This window comes from Rhincodon typus, chromosome 22 (genome assembly GCF_021869965.1).
Source record: "Rhincodon typus isolate 14 chromosome 22, sRhiTyp1.1, whole genome shotgun sequence".
Lineage (NCBI taxonomy): Eukaryota > Metazoa > Chordata > Chondrichthyes > Orectolobiformes > Rhincodontidae > Rhincodon > Rhincodon typus.
Window position 1 is genome coordinate 49,073,269 of NC_063353.1, and position 19,898 is coordinate 49,093,166.

The following is a 19,898-nucleotide window of genomic DNA, read 5'->3' on the forward strand; positions in this document are numbered from 1 at the left end:
AAGACACTTGCATTTCTGAAAGTGAAAATAATTATTGGGTTTAAGGAAAAGGTAATAATTATTGACAAGTTCTTTGTGACTTCTTTAAATTGCATTTACCTCATTTCAAATCTCTTTCTAAACTGGTATGTTTCCACAAGCATACTGTTTAATTTTCCTTTTCCTATAGAATGCAATCCAGTTCTTCAGCTAATATGTATCCTTCAAAGTGACACATTAGTTTTCCTTAATCAATATTTAGATTGTTTAGATGAATGATATCTTCCTTTGCAATTATGGATGAGGGTCATTATGTTGCAATAACCGGAAAATTTGAACATGAGACAGCAATATTTCTGTAAAACACTATGATGCACAATTGCATCAAATCATTGATCGAAGAAGTCCATAGAATGAGCATTTAAAAGTAAATTATCTTGCTGTACATTCTCTCTCTTTAAGCTTATAGCAATATAAAAAAGAGTTAAATTCAAATGGCGATTTACCCATGCCTTGTTGCAACTTGCATTGAGATTTAGGCGATCTGTTTTCAATTTTTAGAGTACTCAGTGCTCCCAATAGCCTGCACAGTCAAAAAGGAGACAACTATCTTTATTGCTATAATTCTGACCAGCTGTACGCTTTCATCACGAAATCAATGTAAAAGAACAAAATAAGAGTGCTTTTTGATTTAGACAGTAGTCAGCTACATCATTTGTTCCATTCACTATCCTTGCAGGGAAACTCAAGGCAACAAGTTTGCCTAATCCAGTGCCATTTGTTGGCATGGAATAATAAAGAAACAAATTGGAATAAATGGTAACCACAAGATATATTATATCAGATCAAAGGAGATCCCGTCCTTCTCTCACACTCTCTGAACCTGTATTCATGCATAAAATTCTTTGCTCAATAGAGTGTTGAAAATGTTAAACACGCAAGAGCATCAGGATTCAATTATTTCCTTCAATTGTGGGAACATTTATTTTCTCATTCTGGGCCAAAATGTTTCAGTGGTATGACATGACTGATCTTTTCAGATGCTTTGATGGGTAATATATTTATTTATTGGCCTATTCAGTGAAGGAAACTTAAAGACAATACATCAATAAGTCAAAGTCTGATAAGTTGCAACTCTCTCTTTTATTCTGAAATATCATAGGCATTAATGAGAATCCTTTATAGCTTTAATAACACAGATTGTTTTCTTCTATGCTTCGTGTCATCAACTTATTAACTTCACATTACGCTGCACTTAGAATCTTTGGTTAACAGGAAGATTTGAGTACAGTAGTGAAGTCTTGCTTCAAATGTATAGGAGCTCGATTAGACTGCACCTGGAGTACAATGTGCAGTTTTGATCTCCTTATCTCATGATATTATTGCCATAGAGGGATTGTAAAGAAGGTTCACCATTCTTGTTTCTGGGATTCCAGAACTGACTTATGAAAATAGTTTGCGCAAACTGGTCCTGTATTCTTTGGGGTTTTGAAGAATGAGAGGCAATCTCATTGACATCTACAAAATTCTTAAAGGGATAGACAGACTAAATGCAGCTAAGATTTTTCCCTGCTTACTGAACCAAAGGGTATAGCAGAGGTACTAAATGAATACTTTGCTTCTGTTTTTGCCAGATGAGAACATGGTGACATTGGCCAAGTTGAAAACATGGGTTTTGAGCAACTGAGCAGTTTAATGATAGATAAAGAAGAGGTGCTAAAAAGGCTGGCAGCACCCCAGGTACAGAAGTCACCAGGCTGAGATGGGATGCATCCTAGTTTGCTGAGAGAGATAAAGGAAGCAAATTGTTGAGCCACTGACAGAAATTTAAAGGCATCCCTGAGCACAGGATTAGTCTCAGGGGAATATGGATTTGCAAATGTGACACCATTGTTTAAGTAAGGGTGAAGGATAACCCAGGAAGCTACCAACCTATCAGCTTGGCATCAAAGTGGGAAAATTGATGGAGGCCATAAAGCAGGATAAGGTAAATATACACTTAGAAAAGGTAAGGTAATATCAGACAGTCACATCACTTTGTCAAGAGCAGGTTGTGTTGGACAAATTCCATTGAGTTCTTTGATGAGGTGACACAGACAGTAGATAATGGTAGTGCTGTGGATGTTGTATTTTTGGACTAGCGCAAAGAATTTGATATGGTACCATATGGTAAGTTAGTTAGCAAATTAGAAATGTTTGGGATTGATGGGTCCTTGGCAGTTTGGATTAGAACCTGGCTAAAAGATAGGAAATAGAAGGTAGGTATAGATGGGCAGTTTGCAGGTTGGAGACAGGTTGAAAGTGATGTGCCCCAGGGATCAGTGTTGGGACCTTGCTTTTTCTGATTTATATGAACAAGTTGAAGATGGTGTTGAGGGTAAAATCTCTAAATTTGCAGATGATACTAAGCTAGGGAGAATAGTGAATTGCGAGGATGATGCTGAGCGACTTTAGAGGGACATTGTCAAGTTGGCCAAATGGGCAGATGTCTGGCAGATGAATCACATTGCGGAGAAATGTGAGAAAATGCATTTTGGTAGAAGAAACATGGAGAGACAATACAGATTCAATAATACAACGTTGCAGGGGGTGGGGCGGGGGGTGCGGGGGTACAGGAGCAGAGGCACCTTAGGGTTCATGTGCATGGTTCTCTGAAAGAGGCCAGAAAAGTTGAAATTGTTGCTAAAAAGGCTAATATGTTTGAAAACATGTAACAATGGATTTAAGAACAGCTTCTTCCCTGCTGTTATCAGACTTATGAAAGGACCTCTCATGTATTAGAGTTGATCTTTCTCTGTAGTTGTAACATTATATTCTGCATTCTGTTCCATTATACTCATATGGGGATGACGTGTCTGGTTAGCATGCAAAATAATATTTTTCACTGTATGTCAGTATATGTGACAATAGTAAATTAAATCAAATAAGATCCTTGTGTTTACAAATAGAGGCATAGAGTACAAAAACAAGGAAGTGATGCTACATCTCTCCAAATCATTAGTTAGATCAGACTTGGAGTATTGTGTTCAGTTTTGGGCACCTTATTTAAGGAAGGATGTTAAGGCTCTAGAGAGAATACATCAGAGATTATCTAGAACAATATCAGGAATGAGAGATTTTAAATAGAAGGAAAGGTTAGAAAATTAGTCTTATTTTCGTTGGAGCAGAGAAGATGAGGAGGTGACCTAATTGAGACATTCAAAATTGTCTACGATTTTATCAGGGTAAAGAATGATATTCTGTTTCCACTAGTTTGTACATCAACAACTAGGCGTCATAGTTTCAAGATTGTCAGCAAGAGAGCTAGGAGTGAGATGAGGAGAAACCTTTTTCTGAGAGAGTTGTTAGGATTTGGACTGCACAGCCTGGGAAAGTGGAATCTGCCCGCACTACAGGATGTTTCAAAAGACATCTGAATATATATTTGAAAGTGTGACTTTAGAGGACTGCGGAGAAGGGTAGTTGTTTCAGAAGCTGGTACAGGTAGGTAGGTTGAATTGCCTCCTCTGTACTGTAAAATTCTTGAATTCTATAAAGGGCTCTCGCATGGTAAAAGACATTGAAGTGCTCATTTAGCACTGATCATATTGAATGGTGGAGCAGTTTTAATGGGACAAAGTGCCTAATTGTTTTCCTATGTCCCTACGCTCCTAGAAGTTTGATGTGTGCAACTTAAATATATTTTAATATAACTTATTTCAGAATTTTGGTTTGACATAGTGGTCTGTGTATCTGAAAGGGTTTAATCATTAACTTGTGAGCATTTCTATAGTTAAAGTGATCTCTTTAAAGAAAAAAAATTTGGGAGACACTATGCAGTATGCAAAAGGGTTTGTTTACTTTTGATGAGTTAACAAGCGCGCAAAATAAACAGTACAATACATTAGACTTTCAGTTTAGAAAATCCTGGATTTTATTTTAACTAAGAAAATACCCATAATTTGAAAAAAAACTTTTGGTTTTAGTTGGGGTTATGCAGAAGTCTTGGCTGAAGTTTGATGTGTATAATGAAAGGAGATGATTTAAAACTGTGGGGAAACATGTTACCTCAGTATAAGTAGTTTTAAAGTTCCAAACCAGAAGTGCTTGGCTTCAATCCTGAAGGGGTTATTTCAAGCTGAGAAAATCTAAGCTCAGTTGCATGAAGGCTCCAGGAAGAGGCTATCAGATTCTCAAGGTGGCAAATTGAAGCCACAATTAACTTAATCCTTAAAGATCTAAAAGAGAAGAAAATTCTCTGGTGGAGGCACTTACCAGTCATCCCCAATAGCCCACTCCTCCCTTCAAGGCAAGTCATAGCTGATCTGGCTGCAATCTCAAATCTGCGCTCCTGCCTGCCCCTGATATTTTTTCATTCTCTTGTTTAGCAAGAATCTATCAACCTCAACCTTAAAAATGTTCAAAATTCGGTTTCCACCACCTTTTCAGGAAAAGAGTTCCCCAACCAGTGTTCCTGCCTGTTTTGTTTTTGTCTGTTAGACTTCCAGAACCAGAAGTCAGTGCTGTGAATGGTGTCATTGCACTGACTGTAGTGTACAGACTCTCAGCCATGGTGTCTTAGAGAGAACATTGATGGTGAGGCTCTGAGAGAAACAAATGTGCCTAACCTCTGTTCTAAATGAATGACTCCTGATTTTTAGGAAGTGATCCCTCATTCTACATTCTTCTAGAACAGAAAGCATCCTTTCCATATCCACCCTGTCAAGACTCCTGAGGATCCGACATGTTTCAATCGATCACCTTTAACTCTACTAATCTCCAATAGATACAAGCCTACGCTTGTCCTAATTTTCCTCATAAGTAAACCCAATCTTTCCAGGTATTGATCTAGTAACCTTCTCTGAACTGCTTCCAATGCCTTTTCATTCTTCTTTAAGTAAGGTGACTGACATTATGCACAGTACTCCAGATGCTGTCTCAACAATAGCCCTGTGCAATTGAAGCATACTCTCCTTATTCCTGCATTCAATTCCCCTCACAATAAACCATAACGTTCTATGAGCTTTCTTAGTTGTTTGTTGTACCTGCATCCTAAACTTCAATAATTCAGGGACTAGCACCATTCATTCAGCAGCTCAGAGCTGTACAACCTGTCCCCATTTCGAAATTTATGTTTCATTTTTATTTTTCCTGCCAAACTTGACAATTTCAAATTTTCACATTATAATCTATTTGCCAGATATTTACCCACTCACTTGACCAATCTATATATTTTTCGACCTCCTTATATCCAGTTCGCTACTTACTTTTCTACCTATCTTTGTGCTGTCAGCAAATATAGCAACGTTACCTCCTGTTCCTTCATGCAATTCAGTTACAATTGTGAAGATAAGATCAGAGAAATGAATGCTTTGCTTAAAGACTGGTGGGGGAAAAATGGTTTCGTTTTGTTGGACAATTACACCATTACTGGAGAAAATGAGTTTTGTACCATTGGGACAGTCTGCACCTGAGTCATGCTAAGTCTGGTGCTTTTCCCACAGAATTTCATAGAATCCAAACAGTGTAGAAACAGGCCATTCAGCCCAACAATTCCACTGACTCTCCGAACAGCATCCCACCCAGACCAATCCTTCCCACCCACCATTTCCCATGGCTAACGCACCTAATATACACATCCCGGAACACTATGGGCGGTTTAACATGTCCAATCCACCCTAACCTGCACATCTTTGGACTGTGGGAGGAAACTGGAGCACCTGGCAGAAACCCATGCAGACACAGGGAGAGCATGCTCTAACAAGTAGTTCCAGCAAGCTGAATAACTAGAGAATTTTAAACAAAACAGTGGGGCCAAGGGATCAAATTTAAAAGATGTGGTCAATCAAACAGTAAACGCAAGGCAAAATAGAAAGGTTTTAATGCTGGAAATGAAAGACTAACTATGACAAGAAAAGACAGACTGTATAATCCAACATTTTGACTCTACCCCATAGCCTTGGACTTTGAAATTAGCAGTCATAATTTCTCCCGATATACCGTATCTTGGAAATTTTGTTTAAATCACTCTTAACCTTCTAAAGTCTAAGGAATGCAATTGTAGTTTGTTTAATCAGATTTTGTACCTGAACCCTTGGGATCCAGGTATTATTCTCGTAAATCTATACCCCGTCTTTTCAAGGCCTGTCATGCAAGTCAGTGGGAAGAGTGTCAGTGAGTGCATTGCAATGTATTTGGGTGACGTACCTGACAGAACTATATAGAATTATTTAGAAGTAATGAGAAATGAGTGTGAAGTTTGTAACAGTAGCACACGTATTAGGGTGATGTGGAACAAATGAATGTTAGTTATGTGCCCTGACTGTGGGAGATTGATGATGGGATGCGTTGCATTGTGTCCTTGTGAGATTGGTGATATAGTTGGCAGAAAATGTCATATGTAGATAACCACTTGTGTAAGATCACTGAATTTTGTGCAGCTCTGCAGCCAGTCTGTTGGAGTGCACCTCCTTGCATTGATGGATACTTGCACCCACTCTCTACGCTCTTTATACTGGAGAGTCTTTTGGCTCCATCTGGAAGAGTGATATTTCTCTTCCTTTCCAACTTTTGTACTAAAAATTCACCTATTTAAGAGTGACATGTTACCTTTAACAAGAGTAAGTCAGTTTTAATTTATCTTAACCACTCAATTGGATCTGCTGCTGAGTGCACAACTAACTGACATTAAGCACTGGACTACAAAGCATAATCATAGAGAAAAGCAAACAGCATGAAGTTTTCATGAAAAGGAACTGTGTTTTCTCTTCCTGATTTATTTTCCTCTTCATATTTTTTTGACATTTACTAATGTGTAATTCTACAGTCTCTGGTTCTTTCCTGCACTGGCAGGTGGGCCTCTCACCCAGTTCAGCAAATTCTTAGCCAACTATATTCTCTGGTTGCCTGGTGATGATTTACCTCAAAGACAGAAGGTTTTGTTTTTTGTTATACTGTATTTGACTTTGAAGTTTAAATTACCTAGACAAACATATTTATTAAAGACAGTTGAATCAATCTCATTTCACACAGGTCAATTCATGTGAAGTTTTCATGAGAATATTTCCAAGGAATGAAATCAAATAAAGTATCTCAACCACAACCTTTGCACCAACTGGGAATTGAATCTGCAACTTTCTAATTCAGGATTGTTTGACAATCCTAGTAAATCAATACATATCTTCTGATGAAAATGCTGCCCTTGGTTGGGGAGGCGAAGGCCTAGTGGTATTATCGCTGAACTGTTAATCCAGAGACCCAGATAACATTCTGGGGAGAGATAGTAGGAACTGCAGATGCTGCAGAATCTGTGATAACAAGGTGTAGAGCTGGATGAACACAGGAGGCCAAGCAGAATCAGAGGAGCAGGAAGGCTGACGTTTCAGAAGGGTCTAGGCCTGAAATGTCAGCCTTCCTGTTTCTCTGATGTTGCTTGGCCTGCTGTGTTCATCCAGCTCTACACCTTGTTATCTCTAATGTTCTGGGGACCTGGGTTTGAATCCCACCACGGCAGATAGTGGAAATTGTATTCAATAAATATCTGGAATTAACAATCTAAGGATGACCATGAATCCATTGTCGATTGTCAGGAAAAACCCATCTGGTTCACTAATGTCCTTTAGGGAAGGAAACTGCCATCCATACCTGGTCTGGCCTACATGTGACTCCACACCCACAGTAATGTGGTTGACTTCTAACTGCCCTCTGGGCAATTAGGGATGGGCAATAAATGCTGCCTAGCCAGCAACACCCTCATCCCTTGAATGAATTAAAAAAAAAATTAGTTCTGTTCTTCCAGCGCATAGTTTATTTAAAAATTATTTCATGTAACTATCAAAACTTTAGAAATCTAAAAGTAAGCTGAGAACAGTTTGGATAGTTGGGAATATTGTTTGTTGGACTAAAAACAGAATAAGGCCTAATTGCCACTAGTCTACCCTCAAGTTGATCATGTTTATCCAAGGTCATCAATAAAGTTATGGAAGGTGTCATTAACAGTGCTATCAAGCAGTACCTGCTCAGTGATAACCTAATCAGTGATACCCAGTTTGGGTTCCGCAAGGACCACTCAGCTCCCAACCTCGTTACCACCTTAGTTCAAACATGGACAAAAGAGCTGAGTTCCAGAGATGAGGTGAGAGTAATAGTGCTTGAAGTTGACCAAGAGTAGCATCAAGGAACCCAAGCAAAACCGCAATCAATGGGTATCAAGGGGCAAACTCTCTGCTGGTTGCGGAATTTTCTGGTACATAGGAAGATAGTTGTGTTTGCTGGAGGTCAGTCATCTCAGCTCTGGAATGTCGCTGCAGGAGTTCCCTAGCTAGCATCCTAGGACCAACCACCTTCAGCTGCTTCATCAGTGACCTTCCCTGCATCATAAGGTCAGAAGTGAGGAAGTTTGCTAATGATTGCACAATGTTCAGCTTCATTCATGACTCATCAGATACTGAAGCAGTTCATGTCCAAATGCTTGGCTTGGAAAGTGTCAAATAATATTTGCGCCATATAAATGTCAGGCAACAACACAGTATCTGACCATCATCCTTGACATTCAATAGTGTTACCATAACTGAATATCCCACTATCAACATGCTGGAAGTTACCATTGACCAGAAATGAACTAGACTAGTTATGTAAATACAGCACCTTTACAGGCAGGTCAGAGGTTAGGAATCCTGCGACAAGTAACTCACCTGCTGACTACTAAAAGCCTGTCCACTGTGTACATCTCACAAGCTAGGAGTGTGTCAGAATATCCTTCAATTGCCTGGATGAGTGCAACTTCAACATCACTCAAAAAGTTTGACCAGCTACAGACAAAGCTACCCACTAATTTGGCACCACATCCACAAGCATGCGCTCCCTCCACCACCGAAGCTCAGTAGCAGTGGTATGTACTTTCTACAAGATGGGATGTGGAAATTCACATCTTCTTCCATCTATAAGGACAAGGTCTCCCTCAAGCTACTCACCACTGAGATGTGGAAATATATCACCATTCCTTAAATGTCACTGGATCAAAATCCTGGAAATCCTCCTTTGTGACATTATGGACATATCTACACAAATAGACAGCAGCAATTCAAGAAGGCAGCTCACTACCATCTTCTGAAGAGCAACTAGAGAAGGGCAATAAATGCTTACCCAGCCAATGATGATGGGCCAATGACCCAGCCAATGACCCAGTCAATTTAATCAATGAATTAACAAAATCAATTGATTTAGCACTAAGCTCAAATTTATTTTGAAACTTTACATGGAATGTGTAGAAGTGTAGGGGGCGGCAGGGTGGCTCAGTGGTTAGCACTGTTGCGTCACAGCACCAGGGACCCGGGTTCGATTTTACCCTCAGGCAACTGTCTGTGTGGAGTTTGTACATTCTCCCCGTGTCTGCGTGGGTTTCCTCCGGGTGCTCCGATTTCCTCCCACAGTCCAAGGATGTGCTGGGTAGGTGGATTGGCCACGCTAAATTGCCTGTAGTATTCAGGGATGTGTAGATTAGGTGGGTTATAGGAGGATGGGTCTGGGAGGGATGTTCTGAGGGTTGGTGTGGAATTGTTGGGCTGAAGGGCCTGTTTTCACACTGTAGGGTTTCTATGATTCTAACTGTCAGAGCAAATAAACAAATAAGGCTAGAAGTCACAAATTTAGCATAAACAATATAAAAGTACCTAATGATCTAAATCGTCAGAGATAGCAGAGGGGCAAAATGCAGAAAGATCACTGTGTCCTAGTGGGTAAATCATAAATGACTACAATGTAGGTACAGCAGGTAGCTAGGACGTCTACTGGAATGGTACTATGTATTACAAAGGGGTTATAATACAAACGTAAGGAGTCCATTATTTAGGGCATTGGTGAGACCACATCTAGAGTACTGTACACTGTACTAGTCTCCTTACTTGATGAAAGATATAAATGTGCTGGAAGCAGTTCAATGTAGCATAACTGGTTTAATATCTGGAATGGGCAGATAATCTGATGAGGAAAGTTTGTATCCACTGGAACTTTGAAGAGGAAAAGGCAATCTGCTTGAAACATCTAAGATCCTCGGGGGGTCTTGACAGGGTTGACGTGAAAAGGATGTTACCTCTTGTGCAATAATCCAAAAGTAGAGGCCACTGTTTAAAAGTAAGACCTCACACATTAAAGACAAAGAGGAGGAGAATTTATTTTCTCAAAGACAGTTGTGAGTTCTTGGCACTTACTTTACCAAAAGGTGGTGGAAACAGAGTCTTTGAATATTTTTAAGCTTGAGTGAGATAAATCCTTGTTAAGCAAAGAGGTGAAAGGCTGTCAGGGAGTAGGTGGAAATGTGGAGTAATCAGATCAGTCATGACCTTATTGAAACAAAATCAGAAATTGCTGGAAAAACTGAGCAGGTCTATCAGCATCTGTGTAGAGAAAGCTGAGTCAATGTTTCGGGAGCAGTGACACTTCATCACTGGACCTGAAACATTAACTCTGCTTTCCCTCCACAGATACTGCCAGACTTGCTGAGTTTCTCCAGTAATTTCTGATTTTCTTTTGATTTCCAGCATTCGCAGTTCTTTGGTTTTCTGATTTTATCGAACGATGGAGCAGGCTTGAGGGTCTGAAGGCCCACTCCTAATTCATTCTGTCATATCATTAAGTTGCTGCAAACAGATGCAGGAAATAATCAAAGTGGTTAATGGAATACTGGCCTTTCCTTCTAAAGGAGTAGATTACTTGGGTAGAGGCAGATATATTTCAGCTGTTCTAAACCATAGTTAGACCACATCTGGAGAACAGCAAGCAATGATTAACATCAAACCTAAGGAAGACTTTATTGGCCCTGAGGAGATTGAAATGTGGATTTCTTAGAATGCTGGACTTCAAGAATTAAAATAGAATCCTTACAGTGCTGAATGAGGCCATTCAGCCCATTGACTCTGCACCAACCTCCAAAGAGCAGCCCACCCAGAGCCAGCCCTCTACTCTATCCCTGTAATACTTACACATCCCTGGACACTATGGGCAAACATGGCCAATCCACCTAACCTACACATCCTTTGACTGTGGAAGGAAATCAGAGCACTTGGCAGAAACCCACGCAGACACAGGGAGAATGCGTAAACTCCACACGGACTGTTGCATGAGGGTAGAATTGAACCCAGGTCCCTGGGGCTGTGAGGCAGCAATGCTAACCACTGTGTCACTGTGCCACTGATAGACAACCTAACAATTTGGTTAAACAAATTCTGTTTATAGTTTGTGTAATTTACAAGTGAAGGAGGGAATTTGATTAAAGTTTTTGAGATATTGAAAGGTGTCAGAGGATTGAGAGAAACTTTATCCATCAGTTGGAGAATTGAGGACGAGGAGACCAAATGTAAAAGTTAGAGCCAGATCTCTTTGGAATGAAAGTAGAAAATGCTTCTATTAATGAAGGGTATTAATATGAACTGCCTTCCCCAAGAGATAATTGATGTTAGTTCAATTGTTAATTTTAAATCCGAAGCTGATGGACGTTTCATAACTACAGATATTAGGGAATATGGGGAAAATTTGGGTTTATGGATTTATGTCACAGATCAGCCATAATCTCATTGAATGACAGACTTAGCTCAAGGGGCTGACTGGCCTTCTCTTATTCCTATGTTCGTGAAGCACAAATCTGGAAAGGCCACCCCTGTGTATGTTTTTGCTGCTGTGTGCTGCATATCTGTGATGGAATGGACATTCATAATTAATCGTGGGTCTGCATCCTATGGAAACTGTAGAGGAATTCCAGTTCTAAAAATTACTTGGTGTTTTCCAGCTCAACACTCTAGTCAGAATCAACGGGAAGGAACCACTTCTTAGTATGGAATGGAAAGCCCTAGTTTCATGATAACTCAGTTTAAGGAGCCAAGATCTATAAATGGCCTATTAGTCTCAAATTTCAAGATCCATTTTTTAAATCTGCTTGGCGTGTTGAATTGATTTTAACATAAACATATGTTTTATTGCAACAATATTCAGAAACAGCCAAGTATTTGGATAAACAAGATGAAGTTTTGTCTAATGAGTACGTCACTCCTGTGAGAAGAAAGAAAATGAAATTGTTCCAAATCACAGGAGCTGCAGAGCTTGATGTTCCTGTATAATTATCAGGAATCCCTTTTCAGTTCTGTTGTTCCTTCTCACAATACTTAGGAGCATGCCAAAGTACAAATGATGCTTAATCTCTGATGTGCTGAGAAAGGGATTATAGAGAAAGAACAAAAAGATTGGAATTCCTCTTTCAGAGATCACACACTGTCACAGTGAGTCAGACAACTCCATTCTGTGAAATCCTGTAGACATTAGGATGATGTGGGATTGATTTAGACCAGTTTTGGAGTCAGTTTTGTCAGCTATGATGATTCCAAATCTTTTCAAAATAAATTTAAACAACTATAATCCATACAAATCCATTTAAGGTTATATTTTAATTCTCACTGTCACAAACAAAGTTACTTCATAAAGATTTTGTATATTCAGTGAATTCCTGACCTCAGCTAGCTGGTGGATGAACTGAGAGCTGAGAACTGCCCTTTTTTTAAAGGGACACAAAATTTAATGCACATTCTAATCTGAGAATTCCAGAGCAGTCTTCTGATAAGGGGTTAAAAATTCATTTGAGTGCTACAGTGGTTTAGTGACATGTCCTTATCTCCAAAAGGCCCAAATTTGAATTGCACTTGGTCCAGAAATTTGTCACCATTCAATAAGATCATGGCTAATCTGATAATCCTCAACTCCACCTTCCTGCCTTATCCCTTGATTTTCTTACTGATTAAAAATCTGTCTATCTCAGCATTGAATATACTCAACCACCCAGCTGCAACGGTTCTTTATGCGAAATGATTCCACAAGTTCACTACCCTCTGAAAGAAGAAATTCCTTTTCATCTCTGCCTTAACTGTGCAACTCCTTACTCTCTAGTCCCAAACTCTCCCACAAAGGGAAACAACTTTTCCATATCCCCCTATAAATTTGATATGCTTCGATAGAAATGATTCAATACGATATATACTCATGCACACTGCGAGGTGACGTGTTGCTGTCACCATCAAATTAGAGAGGTATTAGTATGATATTGTGAGCTAGTAAATGAAGCCAGATGCAACCTTACTATGAGTTAATGACATAATATTCCACAATCTGATTTTTAATATGGAAAACATTAAAGCAGGCATCAAGTCATGAAATTCTGAAGTGTTATCTACAACAGCATTTGACTAATGACTTCATGAAAGTGCAATATACTTGAAACCCATTGTAAAATAAAAATAATGAGGGTCTGTCTAAAAATCTACAGCTTTAAAACTTAATGGAGAAAAAAAGTACATTCCTTTGGAAAACAGAACGATGGATATAAGGAATATAGATTTGGAAAGCCAGCAATAGGTGTAACAGCAAAGCTGGACAAATGATTCTTCAGGAACAACCCATGCTTTTGTCTATGGAGGTTATGAGGAATTTTACACTTGCTTTTTGGTAGATAGAGGCTATTTTTACCAAGTACCAGCTGCCCACAGGTTTGGAGATTTACTCTGGCTATCAATGACTCAAAATCCATCATTCACCCAAAGAAAGTTTTATTGACTGCAACGTACATAATCCAGTAACATTTCAGATCTGAGATTCACCACCAGCCCTGTGCCCTAATTGTTTGGTTTTCCTGAGATACAGACAGCTGTGTTGTCAGTCCACCTTTGACCACATTCCAGGCTATCTCCTTCCATCAACTTTCACTGCAGCCAGGACATCTCCAGTTCCAAGCCCAGTGAATATCCCATGGAAAAGTCCTCAGCTTCCCCCTCTGTACCCCATTCACCTCCTCATTGGTTCAATTCTCTGATAGCAGCACTCTGTCATTGGCCCATTTTCACCCTGACTACCCTTTCTAGAGCAGTAGTGTACTGACAATAGGCTTTGTCAATCTCCTTCTACATCTGTACCATGTTCTGGGTCATGTCTTGTTTTACTCATCATCCAGTTTGCTGCAACATGACAGAGTCATCCATCATTTTGGGCTTCCTCAAACTACCATTCACAGGATGAAGTATAAATGGTAAAATTTCTATTTATTTAATAACTGTCTAAGCTAAACAGTGTTACCTTTATTTTAAATAAAGCCCCCAAAGAACTGCATATCTGCAATCATATATTCCTGTTGCAATGAACATGTATATAATACATTTTAATCTGCAATCACAAATTGGCCTTTGCTTTAAGCTTTCATTCATTCATGGGATGTGGGCATCACTGGCTGGGCCAGCATTTATTGCTCATCCCTAGTTGCCCTTGAGAAGGTGGTGATGATCTGCCTTCTTGAATCACTGCAGTCCATGTGCTGTAGGTAGATTCACATGCATTAGGGATGGTATTCTAGGATTTTCACCCAGAGAAGGGACGATAATATATTTTGAAGTTAAGATGGAGGAGAAATTGTAGGGGGTGGTGATCCCATGTATCTGCTGCCCTTGTCCTTCTAGATGGTAGTGGTCATGGGATCGGAAGGTGTTATATAAAGAGCTTTGGTGAATTTCTAAAACATGTCTTGTAGATAGCAGACATTGAAGCTACTGAGCATCAGTGGTGGAGGGAACGGATGTTTGTGGATGTGGTGCTAATCAAGCGGGCTGCATTGTTTTGGAAGGTGTTAAGCTTCTTGAGTGTTGTTAGGGCTGCACTCATTGAGGGAAGTGGAGAGTATTCCATCACACTCCTGACTTGTGCCTTGTAGATGGTGGACAGGTTTTGGGGAATCAGGAGTGAGTTACTTGCCTGCAGGATAAGATGTTAAGTATCCCAGTATTCTTTCATTTAAGTATGTCAGACTTACAAATAAAGAAGTCTGTATTGATTCTACTAACTTTCAGTTTGGAGATAATGCCAGCAAATAGCAATTGTCAGCAAAATTCTTTGGTGAATTCATAACTTTAAACTCAGTGGCTGCCCACAATGGTGCTTCTCCATCACACACAGTGCCATCTGAAATGAAATGAAGCTGATGCATGAATTGAGGTGCAAATTGTTTGAGTACAGTGGACAACTGAAAGGCTTTGTTTTACGCAGTGTGAATATATTCACTTAGTTTTGACAAGAAAACTAACAGTGATGAGCATTAAAACATTCAAAAGGTTGTGTCAGTCACAAGACAATGTTTAGCACAGCCCCTCTTTGTGTAACTGTTGGCTTAAGCACTTCTGGTGATTTTGAGGTTCTGCAACATGACAGGCATAAATACAAACGATAGATAAACATGGTTGATAGATCTGAGGATAAGGCAGTTGCTTCATAGCAACAAATTGAAAGAGCAGCCCTAGAAATAATTATTTTGACAACGGACAGGAAAGGTCAGAAGTCGGGGCTTAGTCGGGTTGCTGTGCAATATTTCTTAGGTGTCAAGCGGGTGTACCTTTCAAATGTTTGAAACAAGAGTCAGTTTGGAATGAGAAAACTTTTGTTTTCAGATACACAATCCAGTTATTTCAACAAATGGAAGCTTAATGTCCTGTTCACAACTGCTTCTGATCTTTACAAACATAAAAATAAAATACTCCATATTTTCCTTTAAGATGTTCTAACTTCAAAAAGTGGTGGCTGAAGTATAATTTCTAGTGAAGCTATTAGAAAATTATACAGTGGATATTTAGAACATGGAACATAGAACTGTACAGCACAGGAAAGGGACCTTCAGCTCATGATGTTGTGCCAAACATGATGCCAAATTAAAGTAATCCCTTCTGCCTGCCCATGGTCTATATCCGTCTATTCTTTGCATATTCATGTGCTTATCTAGAAGTCTCGTAAATGCCCCCATCATATCTACCTCCACCACCACCCCTGGCAGCACGCACAGGATTCCTATCACTCTCTGTGTAATAAACTTGCCCCTTTGGCTTTGAAATTTTGAAAACTCCCCCTTCACCTTAAATGCATGCCCCCTAGTTTTAGATATTTCAACTCTGGGAAAAAAATTCTGACTGTCAACCTGATCTATGCATCTCATAGTTTTATAGACTTCAATCAAGTCTCCCCTCAGTCTCCAGAGAAAACAATCAGAGCTTTTTTAGCCTCTCCTTATAGCTCATACCCTCTAATCCAGGCAGCATCCTGGTAAACCTCTTCTGCACCCTCTCCAAAGCCTCCACACCCTTCCTGTAATGTGGCGACCAGAATTGAATGCAATACTCTAAGTGCGGCCTAACCAAAGTCTTATAAAGCTGCAACACAACATCCTGACTCTCGTACTCAATTCCCCAATCAACAAAGGCAAGCAGGCCATATGCCTTCTATACCACCCTGTCTACTTGCATGGCCACTTTCAGGGTACTATGGACTTGAACCACAAGATCCCTCTGTGCATCAATTCTCTTCCGGGTCCTGCCTTTAACTGTATACTTTTCCTGAACATTTGATCTTCCAACATGCAGCACCTCACACTTACACAGGTTAAACTCCATCTGCCATTTCTCCGCCCAGATCTGCAACTGATCTATATCCCGCTGTATCCTTTGACAACCTTCTACTCCAATGATCTTTGTATCATCTGCAAACTTACTAAAAAACCTGCTTATATTTTCATCCAAGTTATTTACATATATCACAAACAGCAGCGGTCCCAGTATGGATCCCTGCAGAACACCACTAGCCGCGGAGCTCCAGCCTGAAAAACAACATTCCATCATTACTTACCATGAGGGACCTTGTCTAAAGCCTTACTAAAATCCATGTAGAAAACATCCACTTATACACTTCTGATGAAAAACAGATGAATCAATCTATTTAGAAACTGCTGGAGAAACTCAACAGGTCTGGTAGCGTCTTGGAGAGTTAATATTCTAAGTCACGGTGAGCTCTTCTTCACAACTGATGAACACTCCCTCTGTCTGCAAATTCTGCCAAGCCTATCTATGGCAAACGTTTTTTCTCACATCACTTTTGCTTCTTTTGCACATCACTTTAAGCCTATACCCTCTCGTTCTTGTTCCTTTTACCAAGGTGAACACTTCCTCCCCATTTATTCTGTACGACCTGTTCATGCTTTAATAATCTCTATCAAAACTCTTCTCAGCCTCTTCTGTCCAGGTGGAACAATCCCAAAATCTTCAATCCCTCCTGGTAATTAAAGTTTCTCATTCCTAGGACTAACTTTTTGTATGTTACTTCTGCCCTCTCTCCAATGGAAAGGTGAGAGATTGAATGGAAGTGAAATGGACAGAACAACAAATGATTAATGTAGGATTCTTCAAAGAGCAGGCAGCTTGCCTCTTTCTTATTTAATATTTACAGGAAAGAATAAAGCTGCTACTTTTCCAATCCTGTCACTCTCCTGGACTCCCTGTACATGGCAATTATTCAAAGAAGTATGTCCCGATTAGATCTTGTCAAGGTAGAATTAGTAAGTTGAAAGATTTTGATGACCTGAAAGCTAATGAATGTAATTAAGACTAAGCTCATGTTTTGCCTGCCTATTAAATTATTAAACCATAAAAAGAGCAAAGGCCTTCGTCCCGACATCCTGCTTTTTAATTAAGTGCTCAAGGCCGCAGAGTTTGGGGGAAAGAGAAGGAGTTTGCATTCCTCGAAGAAACATGAGATTGTGCAAATCTGAAATTTGGAAAACTGCTTTAAGCCTTGGACTCTGTTCAAAGAACATGTGGAACACTGTGACAAGATGGGCAGATACTGATCTGGAACTATTTCAATTGTGTGAGCAAAATAGCACCTGAATCTCTGCAGCTCAAGAACAGATGCTATATCTGTGTTATTTCATTAACGTTCTGTTGATGATAATGTACACAACAAAGTTATAGTTGGAGGCCAATAGCCCCTGCAGGTTGTTCTGCCATCTGATGAGATCCTGGCTGATGTGTGACCTAGCTCTAGACCCACCTTTGCCCCATATCCTTGAATACATTTGGTTAAGAAAGATTTCACATACTAGAGATTACTTTGTTTGCTAACATTCAGATTTAAATTCTGTAGTAGCCAATCATTCAGCGGCCTAACCGAGCATGGATTTCCACAAAATGAATATCTATGGCTGGAATGTTATGTAGGCAACGTGGATTTATCATGTAGGCTAGTGCTGTGAATGTGAAGAATAAGGGTAGGGGCAGTGGGCAGGGTGGGGACAGTGGACAGGTTAGGGGCAGTGGAAAGGGTAGAGGCAGTGGACAGGTTAGGGGCAGTGGACAGGGTGGAGGCAGTGGACAGGATAGGGACAGTGGAAAGCGTAGGGGCAGTGGACAGGATAGGGACAGTGGAAAGGGTAGGCTGGCCAGGGAAAAGGGTGGTTGTTGCGGGAGTGGGTGACAATTTGGAGGAGCATTTGTGGGAGCGTGACTTCAACTGGTGGCGTCATTCAGGGGACTTTTGTTGTCAGCAACAACTAATTAAATTTCTGGTGCATGGCTACCCTCCCGATGAAAGATGGCAACTCATTCACACTTGAACTGTTCGTTTTCAGTGCCAGAGAGGTTATATGGAAGTAATTAATTTTATCAATGACAGTAAAACAAAAAAGATTGGAAAGATTAAACCCTAACATTTTTTGATGAGTTGAGTCTGTTTTATCATGCAGGATCAGTCATTTCGGACATATGTTAGTTGAGAAACTCCGAATGAAATACCAGATTGATGAATTTCTATAACAGTACAGCTACTTCCTGATTTTCTTGGTTCCACAACCCCTTTGCAGTTGATGAAAGTTACTGTAGGATTTGATAATACCAATAGCCTCACAGTGATTTTAGACACAGAACCCAGGCAGGCTTTATATCATTGTCAGGAAACCACTCACCATAGCAAGCAATGATATGCTCCTTAAAGCTGTGTTAATATTCAAACTTGCTGCTTAAATATTTATTTGACACAAACTTTCATCAGTTCTCTCTCTCAAGGTGATTATTTACATAGGCTTTGCAAAATGCTGTGGTTTTTTCACGATGACTAGAACGAGGAGTCAGCCCCCTATTTTACCTAAAGCCAGGGATCAAATCTCATGCGGTTTGTCTTACTCTGATCCACATTGCAGCTCTCCAATTGACCTGTACTTGATGCAATACTGCATGAAAAAGAAACATTGGTAAGGTTATGTTGGAAATTTAATCAGTACCTTTATAACTAATTGTATTTAAAGAGAAAAGAAAAAGTAAACTCAAAAATATGACATTCAGAGCAGTATTGGAACTTCTGTTTCGTATAGTTTCACTATACACAAATTATAATCAAACCAGATTAATTGTGCAAGTTTTGAGGATGGTTATAGCACTCAGGCCACGAGTACGATAAATAAGGATTAATTAGAATAAATGTAATATTCAGTTGCCCAGGAAAAAAAAAATCTGATTCAAGTGCTTTCTTATTTAAAAGACTTCGTATTTTATACTTTCTAGTTACTGAAGGAATGTAATTAATCCCTTCCCTTGGGCTCAGTTTACTATAGCTTTGAATTACTAAAGGTAAGTGTGCCTCTGGCACAAGTTAAAACCTGTACTTCATCGGAAGAAACATGTGCTGCTGCCTTCCAGTACAAGTTGTGACTATTACCTGCACAGGTATGAATTCATCAAATATGAAGGTATACGCTACGACATGTCTTTATAACTTGATCAATGACAAAAATACATCTTGTATTTTGTCTTGTAATTAATATCTCCAGACAGACATTTAAAATGTCTCATTTTCAAACAGAGATATTAGGAACTGCAGATGCTGGGGAATCTGAGATAACAAGGTGTAAAGCTGGATGAACACAGCAGGCCAAGCAGCATCAGAGGAGCAGGAAAGCTGACGTTTCGGGCCTAGACCCTTCTTCAGAAATGAAGAATCATGAAAAATGAAAAATGAAGAATCTTCTGAAGAAGGGTCTAGGCCCGAAACGTCAGCCTCCCTGCTCCTCTGATGCTGCTTGGCCTGCTGTGTTCATCCAGCTCTAC